This window comes from Canis aureus, chromosome 11 (assembly GCF_053574225.1).
Source record: "Canis aureus isolate CA01 chromosome 11, VMU_Caureus_v.1.0, whole genome shotgun sequence".
Lineage (NCBI taxonomy): Eukaryota > Metazoa > Chordata > Mammalia > Carnivora > Canidae > Canis > Canis aureus.
The window spans coordinates 2,402,954-2,416,526 of record NC_135621.1 but is presented as its reverse complement, the minus strand read 5'-3'; the positions used below and the strand labels follow the sequence as shown (position 1 = coordinate 2,416,526).

General features: G+C 46.0%; 1 long non-coding RNA gene across 1 annotated transcript; it reads right to left on the bottom strand.

The window, feature by feature from the left end:
* Positions 1 to 3,227: 3,227 nt before the first annotated feature.
* On the bottom strand, positions 3,228 to 10,080 carry LOC144323189 (uncharacterized). Its single transcript, XR_013388666.1, has 2 exons — positions 9,225 to 10,080; positions 3,228 to 7,413 (listed from the first exon to the last, which is right to left on the bottom strand). It is a non-coding gene; the product is annotated as an uncharacterized LOC144323189 (long non-coding RNA).
* Between the last annotated feature and the right edge of the window lie 3,493 nt (positions 10,081 to 13,573).

The window sequence follows — 13,573 nt, the reverse complement described above, 5'->3', positions numbered from 1 at the left end:
GAACCCACCTTTGTGCCTGTTAGTCTGGACTGGCTGCTCTCTGGACTGCCTACGTAGTTGATACCTGGACCTTCTCTCTGTCATCATCCTAGGAATGATTATCACCCATCTCCTGTGTAAATTCCTATGTTCTTGATTTCAGGTCTTCCTCTTTCTTGGCTTATTTCCTCTTTCTGGTGGAAAACACCTTTACTGAGAAAAGATACATGGGAGATAAATTGTTTGAGAACTTACATTCCACGAAGATGCCTTTATTCTACTCTCATACTAGGTTCATTATTTGGGTATCACATTCTAGATTGAGAGTAATTTCCTTCAGAATAGGGATCCCTGGGTGGCGCAGCGGTTTGGCGCCTGCCTTTGGCCCAGGGCGCGATCCTGGAGACCCGGGATCGAATCCCACGTCGGGCTCCCGGTGCATGGAGCCTGCTTCTCCCTCTGCCTGTGTCTCTGCCTCTCTCTCTCTCTCTGTGACTATCATGAATAAATAAATAAAATCTTTAAAAAAAAAAAATTTCCTTCAGAATATGAGGGCATTGCTTCTCTATTTTCTGGCTTCAACTTTTTGTTGTTATTTTGGTGTGAGTGTGTGTGTGTGTGTGTGTGTTTAGAAAATTTACTTTATTTAAAAAGTATAATAATAATACATCCCGTGATACAAAATTCTAAACATAGGAGGTTTTATTTTTTAAAGACTTTATTTATTTATTCATGAGAGACACAGACAGAGAGGCAGAGACACCGGCAGAGGGAGAAGCAGGCTCCCTGCAGGGAGCCCGATGTAGGACTCGAACTCAGGACCCTGGGATCACGACCTGAGCCAAAGTCAGCCGCTCAACCACTGAGCCATTCAGGCGCCCCTAAATGTAGTAGATTTTAAAAGCACCATAATATAAAATACAAATATCCATTTTCTTTTCCTATGTATACCTTTTGTACACTTACGGTCTTTTCTTAGGTTTGCATTTTTCTTTATTTTACAATCTGATTCATACAGTAAAAATATTTTAAATATCGTAGACAGGTATAAAGCAAAACGCAGAAATTCCTTCTCTCCATCCCCTCCTCAGATACTGGTAAATACCCTTCCACACTTTCAACCACCTGGATATATTTTTGTTTTTTAATAAATCGTTTCACATTATACACGTTGTTTTGTAACTTTCTTTTTTCACTGAATATTATAATAGAAACCTTTCATGATACTACACTTAGAGCTACTTCATTCCTTTTTAGTTAAAAAAATGATTTTATTTGTTTATTTGAGAGAGCGAGCACACAGGAGCGGGTGGGCAGGGGCAGAGGGAGAGGGAGAAGCAGACTCCCCTCTTCGCAAGGAACCCCGAGGGAGGCAGGCCTGATCCCAGGGCCCTGAATTCATGACCTGAGCTGAAGGCAGACTTTTAACCCACTGAGCCACTTAGGTGCCCCTACTTCATTTTTTTTTTTAAAGCTCTTACTGCTTTTTTTTTTTTTTTTTTTTTTTTTAAGATTTTATTTATTTATTCATGAGAGCCAGAGCCAGAGCAGCAGAGGCAGAGGGCGAAGCAGGCCCCACAGAGCAGAGAGCCCTGTGCAGGCTCCAGGCCCAGGCCCCGGGATCACAACAGGAGCGGAACACAGATGCTTGCCCCACTGAGCCACTTACTTCATTCTTTTTAATGCTTGTTCTTCATTCCTTTATGTATCAATATCTATTTAGCCGGTTCGCTCATGATGGCTATCCAAGATATTTCAATATTTTATTTTATTTTTTGGAAGATTTTATTTATTTATTTTTGACAGAGAGAGAAAGAGACAGAGACAGAGTGAGAGAGAGTGAGGCTCCCCACTGAGCAGGGACCCTGAGATCATGACCTGAGCTGAAGGCAGACGCTCAACCAACTGAGCCCCCAGCTGCCCCATGGGGATGGGATTTACATAAACCATATAAACTGTCCTTTACCACTGGCATTGAGGGACTGGTGGCTCCAAGTTCTGAGGCTTCTGGAATGAGGAGCTGGGGTTGTTAATTGGCCTGCTTCTTATTGGTTTCACCCACTAAGGGTATTTAGGCTTCAACTTGCTCTAAACTGTGAAGTTCTCTCTCCTCTATTTGATTTCCTTCTTCCAAAATGTGTCATCTCCCATCTACCGTTGACTTCTTTCCTTTTCTTTTTTTTTTTTTTAAGATTTTATTTATTTATTCATGAGAGACACACAGAGAGAGAGAGGCAGAGACACAGGCAGAGGCAGGAGCAGGCTCCATGCAGTGAGCCCAACGTGGAACTCGAACCTAGATCTCCAGGATCACGCCCTGGGCTAAAGGCGGCGCTAAACTGCTGAGCCACCCGGGCTGCTCCCATTGACTTATTTCCTATTCTCCTTGTCCTTGTGGGTTTCTTTCTTTTTTATTCCTTTACTAGCATTTTTTAGGAGAGTGTTCTATTTGCATGTTTAACTGAGATTCTTTTTTAACCTTTTAAATTGATTTTTTTTCAATTTCTGAATTTATAATAAAAAAAAAGTGAGCATGAGCCAGAGGGGCAGAAGGAGAGGGAGAAAGAATCTCAAGCAGACCCCACGCTGAGCAAGCTGAGCCTGATGCAGGGCTCCATCCCAGGACCCCAAGATCATGACCAGATCTTTCTTTCTTGGAGCAGAAACCAAGAGTCTGGACATTTAACCAATTGCACCACCCAGGCCCCCTCTATTTCTGAATTTTAAATGTTTATTTGATCATAATGGCTTCTGGGTTTTGCTTCATGCTTAGAAACACCTTAAAAGAATACAGTTATGGTTTAATAATTTACATTTCAACCACTGTTTGATATGCAATTTATTTGAGTTCATTTAATGACATAAGATCTAGCTTTTCTTTTTTAAAAGATTTTATCTATTTATCCATGAGAGACACAGAGAAAGAGAGGCAGAGACACACAGGCAGAGGGAGAAGCAGGCTCCTCGCAGGGAGCCCAATGCAGGACTCGATCCCAGGACTCCAGGATCATGCCCTGGGCCAAAGGCAGACACTAAACCGCTGGGCCACCCAGGGATCCCTCTTTGTTTAATGGCAAATAGTTGCCCTAATTCCACTCATTGAAAAATTTACTCTTTCCTCACTGATGTGAAATACCTTATTACATATGCTAAAATTTTTTGAAAGGTTGTTTCTTTGATTAATGGATAATATGATTTCTAACTTTGGAAAGGTCATCTTATATTTGTTCCCATGTATACACTAGTGATTTTTTAAATTAATAACCTTTATTTTTTAGAGTAATTTTAGGTTCACAGCAAGGTTGACAAGGTGCAAAGAGTTCCCATATACACCCCATCCCCACACATGCAAAACTTCCCCCACTATTGACATCCCACATCACAATGGAACATTTATAACAATGTTGAACTTATACTGAGACGTCATTATCACATAAACTCCATAGTTTACATTCGGGTTCACTCTTGGTATTGAAGATGCTATAGGGTTGACAAATATATAATGACATGTGTCTACCATTGTAGTATCACACATGATAGCTTCACTGCCCTAAAAGTCCTCTGTGTTCTCCTGTTTATCCCTCCCTTCCCCTAACCATGGCAACCACTGATCATTTTACTGTATCTGTAGTTTTGTCTTTTCCAGAATGTCATATGTAAACATTCTAGATTGGCTTCTTTCAGTTAGAAATATACTAACATGTAATAACATGGTTCCTCCATGTGTTTTCATGGCTTGATAGCTCACTTTTTTCAGCACCGATTAATATTCCAGAGTCTGGATGTGCCACAACTTGTTTATCTATTCACTTGGATGGATATCCTTTTTTTTTTTTTTTTTAAAGATTTTATTTATCTATTCATGAGAGACACACAGAGAGAGGCAGAGACACAGGCAGAGGGATAAGCAGGCTCCATGCAGGGAGACCGATGCGGGACTCGATCCCGGGACTCCAGGATCACACCCTGGGCCAAAGGCAGGCACCAAACCGCTGAGCCACCCAGGCACCCATGGATGGATATCTTGATTGCTTCAAAGTCTTGGTAATTATGAGTAAAGCTCTATAAACATTCATGTGCAGGTTTTTGTGGATGTAAGTTTTGGTTCATTTGGGTAAATACCAAGGAGTGTGATTGCAAGGTTGTTTGGTAAGAGTACATTTACTTTTGTGAGGAACTGCCAAACTGTCTTTTTTAAATTTTATTTTATTTATTCATAGAGACAGGCAGAGACACAGGCAGAGGGAGAAGCAGGCATCATACAGAGAGCCTGATGTGGGACTCGATCCAGGGCCTCCAGGATCACGCCCTAAACCACTGCGCCACTGGGGCTGCCCCCAAACTGTCTTTCAAAGTGGCTGAACCGTTTTGCATTCCCACCAGCGATGAATGGGAGTTCCTGTTGCTCCAGGTGCTTGTCAGCATTTGATTTTGCCAGTGTTTTTGGATTTGGGCCATTCTAAGTGGTATGTGGTGATAACTCATCCTTGATTTAGTTTGTAATTCCCTAATGATATAGGATGTTGAACATCTTTTCATACGCTTAGTTTGCTCTCTGTATATCTTCTTTTATGAGATGTCTAGGTCTTTTGCCTATTTATTTATTTATTTATTTGTGAGAGACACAGACAGAAACCGAGACACAGAGGGAGATGCAGGGTCCCCATTGGGAACCTGATGAGGGACTCAATCACAGGACTCCGGAATCATGCCCTGAGATGAAGGCAGACACCCAACCACTAAGCCACCCAGGCGTCCCTGCCCATTTTTAAAACATCGGGTGGTTCATTTTCTTACTACTGAAGGTTTTTCTTTTTTTAAGATTTTATTTATTTGAGAGTGGGGGAGGAGCAGTGAGAGAGGAGAGAGAGAGTCCCGAGCAGACTTGTTGCTGAATGCAGAGCCTACCACAGGGGTTAAATCACACGACCCTGAGATCACTACCCTGGGCCAAAATCAAGAGTTGGATGTTTAACTGACTGAGCCACCCAGGCACCCCATCTTACTACTGAATTTTTTTTTTTATTATTTATTCATGATAGTCATAGAGAGAGGAGAGAGAGGCAGAGACACAGGGAGAGGGAGAAGCGGGCTCCATGCCAGGAGCCCGACCTGGGACTCGATCCCGGGACTCCGGGATCGCGCCCTGGGCCAAAGGCAGGCGCCAAACCGCCGAGCCACCCAGGGATCCCCTTACTACTGAATTTTAAGAGTTCTTTGTATATTTTGGATACCAGTCCTTTATCAGATATGTCTTTTGCAAATATTTCCTATCACCCTGTGGCACGTCTTCTCATTCTCTTGACATTGTCTTTCTCACAGTAGGTTTAAAATTTTTTAAATTTTTACTTTTAATAAGATTTTATTTATTTATTTGAGAGGGATTGAGAGAGAGAGAGAGCGTGCACAAGCAGGGGAGTGGCAGAGGGACAGGGAGAAGCAGGTTCCCCGCTGAGCAGGGAGCCTGACATGGGGCTAGATCCCAGGACCTTGGGATCATGGCCTGAGCTGAAGGCAGATGCTTAACTGACTGAACCACCCAGGTGCTTCTATAGCAGAAGTTTTAAATTTTACTGAAGTTCAGCTTACTAATTGTTTCTTTCATGGATCATGCCTTTGGTATTGTCTCTGAAAAGTCTTTGCCATGCTCAAGGTTATCTACGTTTTCTCCGACGAGTTTCATAGTTTTATGCTTACATTTAGATATATGATCTATTTTGAGTTAATTTTTGTGAAGAGTATAAATTCTGTGTCTAAATTCACTTATTTTTCACATGAATTTCCCCATGTCAAGACCCTTAATTTAATCACATCTGTAAAGCCCCTTTTGCCAAGTAATGGAACATATTTAGAAGTTCTGGGGATTAGGACATGGACATCCTTGTGGGCCGCTATTGAGCATACCGTTGTGTAGAGAGCCACAATGTACTGCCTGAGCTTTGCATGTTTCAGATCCAGTCACATGAGGAGACTAACTTATTTCTTTTTTATTTAAAAAAATTTTTTTAAATTATTTATTCATGATAGTCATAGAGAGAGGAGAGAGAGGCAGAGACACAGGCAGAAGGAGGAGCAGGCTCCATGCCGGGACCCTGACGTGGGACTCGATCCCAGGATCCCAGGGATCCCCCTAACTTATTTCCTTTTTAGACCTGATTCCTTGGGGGTTGGGAGGAATAAATCTGCTTGAGGCAGTTCTCTAACCCTGGTTCAGTGAGCTGGAGGGCAGAGTTTCACATGGCATAAGTATGGCCACTGGGAGTCACCTATTTAACCATGTGGAAGGGGGACAGAGAAGGGGTGATCTTTGCGAGATGGACAAATTTCCCAAAGAAGTAACCACTGCATGTATGTACATATACCTCTACTCTCTGACTGTATTTTTTCATAATCTACCTGGTGAATATTGGTAGAAAAGTTTAAGAGGTATCCCTGGGTGGCGCAGCGGTTTGGCGCCTGCCTTTGGCCCAGGGCGCGATCCTGGAGACCCGGGATTGAATCCCACATCGGGCTCCCGGTGCATGGAGCCTGCTTCTCCTTCTGCCTGTGTCTCTGCCTCTCTCTCTCTCTCTGTGTGACTATCATAAATAATAAATAAAATTAAAAAAAAAAGTTTAAGAGGCACCAATAAGCAGTGAATGACAGATAAATACAATTTTTGCCAATACTCATTTCTTATATTTGCAAAGGTATATGTTGATAGAAAGATAACTCTTTTGATTTGCCCTCAAATAAATGACCCTAATCCAAGCTAGTTCAGCTTCTTCTTTCTTTTTTTTTTTTTTTTTTTTAAGATTTTATTTATTTATTCACGAGAGACACACAGAGAGAGAGGCAGAGACACAGGCAGAGGGAGGAGCAGGCTCCATGCAGGACTCGATCCGGGTCTCCAGGATCACGCCCTGGGCTGCAGGCGGCGCTAAGCCGCTGTGCCCTCCCCACCCCCCACCCCTGGCTGCCCCTTATTGATTCTCTCTGATCTTATTGGCCACCTTGGCTACTCTAGTCAGGGACCAGCCTTAATTTGTGGCCAGTGATCAACTGGATATTTCTTCATCCGTTTCAGCTCTTGGTTTGCAATTCTCTCTCAAATCTTTCCTGCCAGTGCGCTCCTATCCCACCAATACCTGGCTTCCTTTTTGAAATCAGGCAGTTATGTATCATCTCCAGTTTTTACAGCAGGGAAGCATCACTCCTATAGTCACATGCACATACACACACTAAGGAGTGTTACAAAAATGAGCAACAGGCAAGCACACACATCCTCAAGAAGAGCTTCTGGACCCCCGGGTGGCTCAGCGGTTGGGCGTCTGCCTTCGGTTCAGGGCGTGATCCTGGGGTCCCCGGATCGGGTCCCACGTTGGGCTCCCTGCATGGAGCCTGCTTCTCCCTCTGCCTCTCTCTCTCTGTCTCTCTTGAATAAATAAATAAAATCTTAAAAGAAAAAAAAATAGCTTTTGGATAAAAAAAATCTGAGAATACATGGGGCACCTGGTAGCCCAGTTGGTTGGGCCTTATACTCTTGATTTCAGCTCAGAGCATGATCTTGGGGTCATGAGATCCAACCTCGAGCCGGGCTCCATGCTCATTGGGGAGTGTGCTTCTCTCTTTCTCCCTCTGCGCCTCCCCACCTCCCCCTGTGCTCTCTTGCTGTCTCTAAAAATAAGTGAATAGATAAATCTTAAAAAAAAAAAAAAAAAAAAAATCTGAGGGCAGCCCGGGTGGCTCAGCGGTTTAGCGCCGCCTTCCGCCCAGAGCGTGATCCTGGAGACCCTGGATCGAGCCCCACCTCGGGCTCCCTGCATGGAGCCTGCTCCTCCCCCTGCCTGTGTCTCTGCCTCCCTCTCTCTCTCTCTCTCTCTCTCTTTCTCTGTGTGTGTCTCATGAATAAATAAATAAAATCTTTAAAGAAGTAACAAAAAATCTGAGAATACAATCTTTTTTAGGATCAAGAATCTTCTCTTTCAATCATCTTTTTCTATTTCCCATTTAAAAAATTTCTGTCATAGCTGACAGGTAGTGCTCATAATGCCAAAGCTGCTTGCACCTCAAACTCAAACTGAAACTTTGCCCCTTTGACACTTTTTTTTTTTTTTTAAGATTTATTTATTTATCTTAGAGAGCAAGTGCAGGACGGGGGAGGGGCAGAGGCAGAAGGAGAGAGACTCTCCAGCAGACCTGGCACTGAGCATGGAGCCCTATGTGGGAGGCGGGGGGGGGGGGGGGGGGGGGGGGGGGGGGGGGGCTCCAGGTGGGGTCAGTCTCAGGACCCTGAGACCATGACCTGAGCTGGAATCAAGAGTTAGACGCTTAACTAGATGCCAGGTGCTCCTTGCACCTTTGACACTTTAAATCATCCTTTAGCTCTTTCTTCCTCACTATATGCTAGATATACTTGTTTAATCTGTTGATCCTTCCTCCATTGTCAAATTAATGAATTCACTAAAAAACAAAAATATAAACATACTGTTGAATCCTCCACTATCATTCTTAAGTAAGTTAGGAACAAAACAAGGGGCACAAAAGAGAACCCTCTCCCTACATTTCTCCCCCATTAAAGGCAGCTTTCTTACCCCACTAGTCCTCTCTCTGCAGTTACTGGTCCGACAGGAACAAAACTGGGTTATTCCTAGGTCTCCTTCCCCCATCTAGTTACCGCCCTTTTCAATAGAGGAAGTGGGTGCTGAACTCCTTCCTTTGGCAACCCCCATCAAAGACTTTCACCAAAAAAGGGGATCCTAACATGAACTTTCCAGGCCCATGACAATCCCCAAACATTAGTGCAGATCTGTTTCTTGGGGTCACAAAGTGTGGACAGGAGGCGAAACTGCTCCCCCTCATCCCACTGCCCTTGGGAAAAGCAATAAAGATCAGTTTGATTTTCATTAAGGAAAAGGCAGCCGTTCCCAGAAGGAGCAAATATCCTTTGTTACCATCATTTCCCTATCTTAGATGCTGAAAGAAAACGTAAGCTTTTTCCCCCTTTAATTTAATTATTTTTAAAAGAGTTTATTTGAGACAGAGAGTGACGGGGGCAGCAGGAGCAGAGGGAGAGGGAGAAGCAGACTCCACACTGAGCACGGAGCCCGACACAGGGGTTGATCCCAAACCCCCAGGTTCCCCGCCTGAGCTTCTTACTCCTCTACTCCCCTCCTTACTTACTCTTTTTTTTTTTTTTTTTTTTTTATGATAGTCACAGAGAGAGAGAGAGGCAGAGACATAGGCAGAGGGCCCTCCTTACTTACTCTTATCCCTTCATGTATCTCCTTGGCTCTGTACTGTGTAAGGAGATAACCAGCAGAACCCTCCAGCAATCTCCAGCGGAGTTCTGCGGGGCGATGCCTTCTCCTGTGTGTGAACTGGAGACAAGGAACAGATCTTGGTTTCCTTGCTTGCCCTTGGACAGGAACTGAAGAACTTAAGGATTTGGCTCTGATATCCTCTCAACTGAGCCTGAGTGGGTGCATGTTTGAGGAGCTATAGGCAGGAGGGACTGCTTGTGATGGGGAAGTGTGTGTGTGTGGGGGGAGGAAATCTGGAGTATCCTGGGAACAGAATGTGCTGGCCCAGGCCCTGAGCCATCCCCAAACCCTTCCCACTTCTCTCCTCACTAACCAGTTCCAGCTGTGCACAATCCAGGCCTTCTTCCCATCTGGCTTCTAGGAACTCATGACTAATTAAAGGAGTGCGTGTTGTGGGGGAGGCACTCCTCTTAAAAACAGAGGTTTCCAGGGTAACAGCTTGGAAAACTCAATCCCATTCAGCCAGGGAAAGTTCCTTGCTCCTGATTCCCTCAGGACTCAGGGGAAACAGGCCAGAGGCTAACACCACATTTCTCGAAATCAAGAGCAGTGTCTGGGCCGGCGAGTTATAACTTAATGTTTTTCTCACTTCCAGTTTCAGGCCCCAGACTTGCCCCTTATACCAAGCTTTCCAGCCCTAGGGGCCACCCCATTCCGGGAAGGGTGGTGTCAGAGAGGGTGAGTGGTGCTTTAGAGATCCTCTTCTCTCGGACTTAGAGACTTCACAACCCCTTGCCCTACATCCGTAGCCCCGTGACCCCGTGGCCCCCGATCACTAGGAAATACTCTCAGAGCCTAACCTACTGGGGATCCCCGGGTGGCTCGGCGGTTTAGCGCCTCCTTCAGCGCAAGGCCTGATCCTGGAGACCCGGGATCGAGTCCCACGTCGGGCTCCCCTTGAGGAGCCCGCTTCTCCCTCTGCCTGTGTCTCTCGTGAATAAATAAATAAAACCAAAGAAAAAAGAACCTAACCTACTTCCTCCTGTTACAGTTTAAAAGATTTTAATTAAAAATATTTCCAGGGGATCCCTGGGTGGCGCAGCGGTTTGGCACCTGCCTTTGGCCCAGGGCGCGATCCTGGAGACCCGGGATCGAATCCCACATCAGGCTCCCGGTGCATGGAGCCTGCTTCTCCCTCTGCCTGTGTCTCTGCCTCTCTCTCTCTCTCTCTGTGACTATCATAAATAAATAAAAAAAAAAATTTAAAAATATTTCCAGACACAATTCTTTGGCCACATTGGACAGAGAGGGACAGAGAGGGAACTAATCTGCTAATCTGTGGGAAGGGAGCAAGCAAGCTAGAGACCTCCGGGGCTCTCGCTCAGACTCAAGTTCTCTTTTGGGGCGGGCAGACCACGTGTCCTAACCCTGTGTGTAGGTCCCCTTATCTCCCCCCCCCCCACACCGTGAGAGGTGACAGGTTCAGGGAGAGGAAGAGCTGGTCAGCCTGGCTGGGGGGGGGGGGCTGTAGGAAGGGGGGCCGCGTGGCTCCCAGCCCGGGGGGCGTTCGGGTGCCTGGGAAGCTCCTGGGGGGCCGCGAAGATCATCGAGGCTCGGGCCCAGGGCTCTACTGCTCCAGCTGCGTGGCCTGAAGCAACCTTCTAGAGGCGCAGTTTCCTTTTTCGTAACATGGTGATGCCCCCAGCTCGGTTGCTGACAGCTAAATGAGGTAAACTATTTGGCAGCTTTCCCTGTTTTACTCTCTTCTCTCCTGGCTCCTTAGTATCTACAATGTGGTTCCATGTCCTGCGCCGCCCCCCCCCCCATGGCCAGGGCCTTCCAGGCAGGCCAGAGCCAGTGCCCACCTTTCACAGTCCTCTCTCACCAACACACTGCCACACGTCTGTCTGTCTGTCCGTCTGTCCTGCTCCTTTCCCCCTCCTGTGAGGTGCCTAAGGGAAGGGAGTAATCAACTCTCCCACTCATCCTACTTGTTTCTCTCATATCCTCCCCTGTATCCTCCTCTCTCCCCACCACCCTCAGCTCCTGTCCCTCCTCCGTATTTTTTTTACTACCTCTTCTCACTTTCTCTTCATCCCCACCGAAGTCGCCAGGGGCTGAGTCTCCGCAGGCAGAGCTGGAGCTGAACTCAGAAACAGTTTCAAGTGAAAATGTGTCAGAATGTTACTAGTGGTTCTCTTCTGGGAAGCATTTACTGGTGGTTTTCATTTTCTTCCTGGTTTATTTTCGTATTTTCCAAATTTGCTACAACGAGCAAGGGATAACTTTTATTCAGAAAAAAAGAGAAAACTTTAATCAGAAAAAATTATAATTTTCAGTTGGACCAAGCCCTGTTCTCAAAGTGGGAGTCAGGATGGAGGAGAAGAAGGGGAAAGTGGAGAAAGAACTCTGCAGGGGGCTGAGAGCTGGTTCCTAAACTCCATCATTTCCTGGGGACATCAGCCTGGGCAATGGCCTCAGTCATGGCCTTTGTCACTTATCCGTCAGAAGTTCTCTGTCCTTCCTTGCCTGTCACTGGCCATTTGGGACTTAGTCACCTGATTGTTACCCAGTTGAGAGCTGGGTGGGTCAAAGGGGTCAGCATTACCAAGGGCAACAACATGAGTCAGGAATATCCCCCACTGGGACGCCTGGGTGGCTCAGTGGTTAAGCATCTGCCTTCAGCTCAGGGCGTAATCCTGGAGTCCCGGGATCGAGTCCCACATCGGGTTCCCTGCATGGAGCCTGCTTCTCCCTCTGCCTGTGTCTCTGCCCCTCTGTCTGTGTGTCTCTCATGAATAAATAAATAAACTTTAAAAAAAAAAAAAAAAAAGGAATATCCCCCATCTCGACCCTAGAGTGTGAAGGGTTCCCCTGTGGCCTGCCAGCCTTACAGCCAGCCTTGCAGGGGGGGAAAGGTCCTACTGAGAACATGAGTTCAGTAACCCTTTCTCCCAGTTCTTCCCTGTGCATGGAAGGATATGCAAACATTATGGATGCATCAATGAGACTGGAACCTTTGGCAGCTCCTAAACATTTAAAGAATAGAACTCTGAGAGTCATCCATGTGGTGCATGGAAAGAGCATGGGTTATAACGGGTTCTGGAGTCAGCAGAGGGATTTATTTGAATATAGTCCAGATCAATTGGGAGCTTCATGTACTTATCAAGTTCTCTCTCTGGGGGGCACCTGGGTGGCTTCAGTGGTTGAGCATCTGCCTTGCAGATCCTGGGGGGTGAGGAGGTGGGGAGAAGGGGGTGGGGGTGGGGTCCTGGGATGGAGTCCCACATTGGGCTTCCTTCAGGGCGCCTGCTTCTCCCTCTGCCTGTGTCTCTGCTTCTCTCTCTCTCTCTCATGAATAAATAAATAAAATCTTTAAAAAAAATAGTTCTCTCTCTGGGTCCCCATTTCCTCTTATAAAAAAGGACAAAAAAAAAAAAAAGAAGAAGAAGAGACTAGAATAATGCCTCTGTTCTAGGAGGGTTGTGAGATCATTTGTAAATCACCTAAGACAAAGTAAATGTTTTAAAATGGAAGTTTTTCATCTCTTCCCCAAATAGCACTCAAGACCCTCTCCAAACTCTGGTTCCCATGCACTCTCCCACCCCACTTAGTTGTTTGATGAAGATTCATTAAGCACCACCTGAAGTACTGAGCTGGCCTGAGGTAGGTGCTAGGGCTCAGGGGGGAATGAAGTAGCTCACTAGATACTTGAAATAATAATGACTTTTTAAAAAAGATTTTATTTATTTATTTATGAGAGACAGACACAGAGATTGAGAGAGAGAGAGAGAGAGAGAGAGAGACAGGCAGAGGGAGAAGCAGGCTCCCTGCAGGGAGCCCGACGTGGACTGGATCCCGGGTCTCCAGGATCACGCCCTGGGCCGAAGGAGGCGCTAAACCACTGAGCCACCCGGGGCCACCCCAAATAAAGACTTTTTATTAAAGCACACACAAGTACAAAGAAACTGAGACCTCGTCTCTGATTTCTTCACCTGAAACCGGAGCACTTACGCTGCTTCCTACCTCTTAACTTTTATTTTTTTCCTATCCTAGAGCAGATAGGGACCCATGAGAGTTGAAGATAAGGGGTTTGCTGGCCCAGGGTTCCTGGGGCACAGGAATATCTCCAGGGGATAGCCATGGTCCCTATCCCAGTCTCTACCGAGATTCTGCTTCTCTTCCCGCCAGGCTGCCCCCCACCCAGGACAGTATGAATGGTCTCCTCATCTGTAGGGAGGACTCTGGGAATGGGTTAGGGGCTCTTCTTGACAGAAGCTCTGTGGCGGGGCAGGGGTTAATGGTGAATTGCAACATATCTCTAGGCTGAGTCACCTCCCACTGCCACTCCC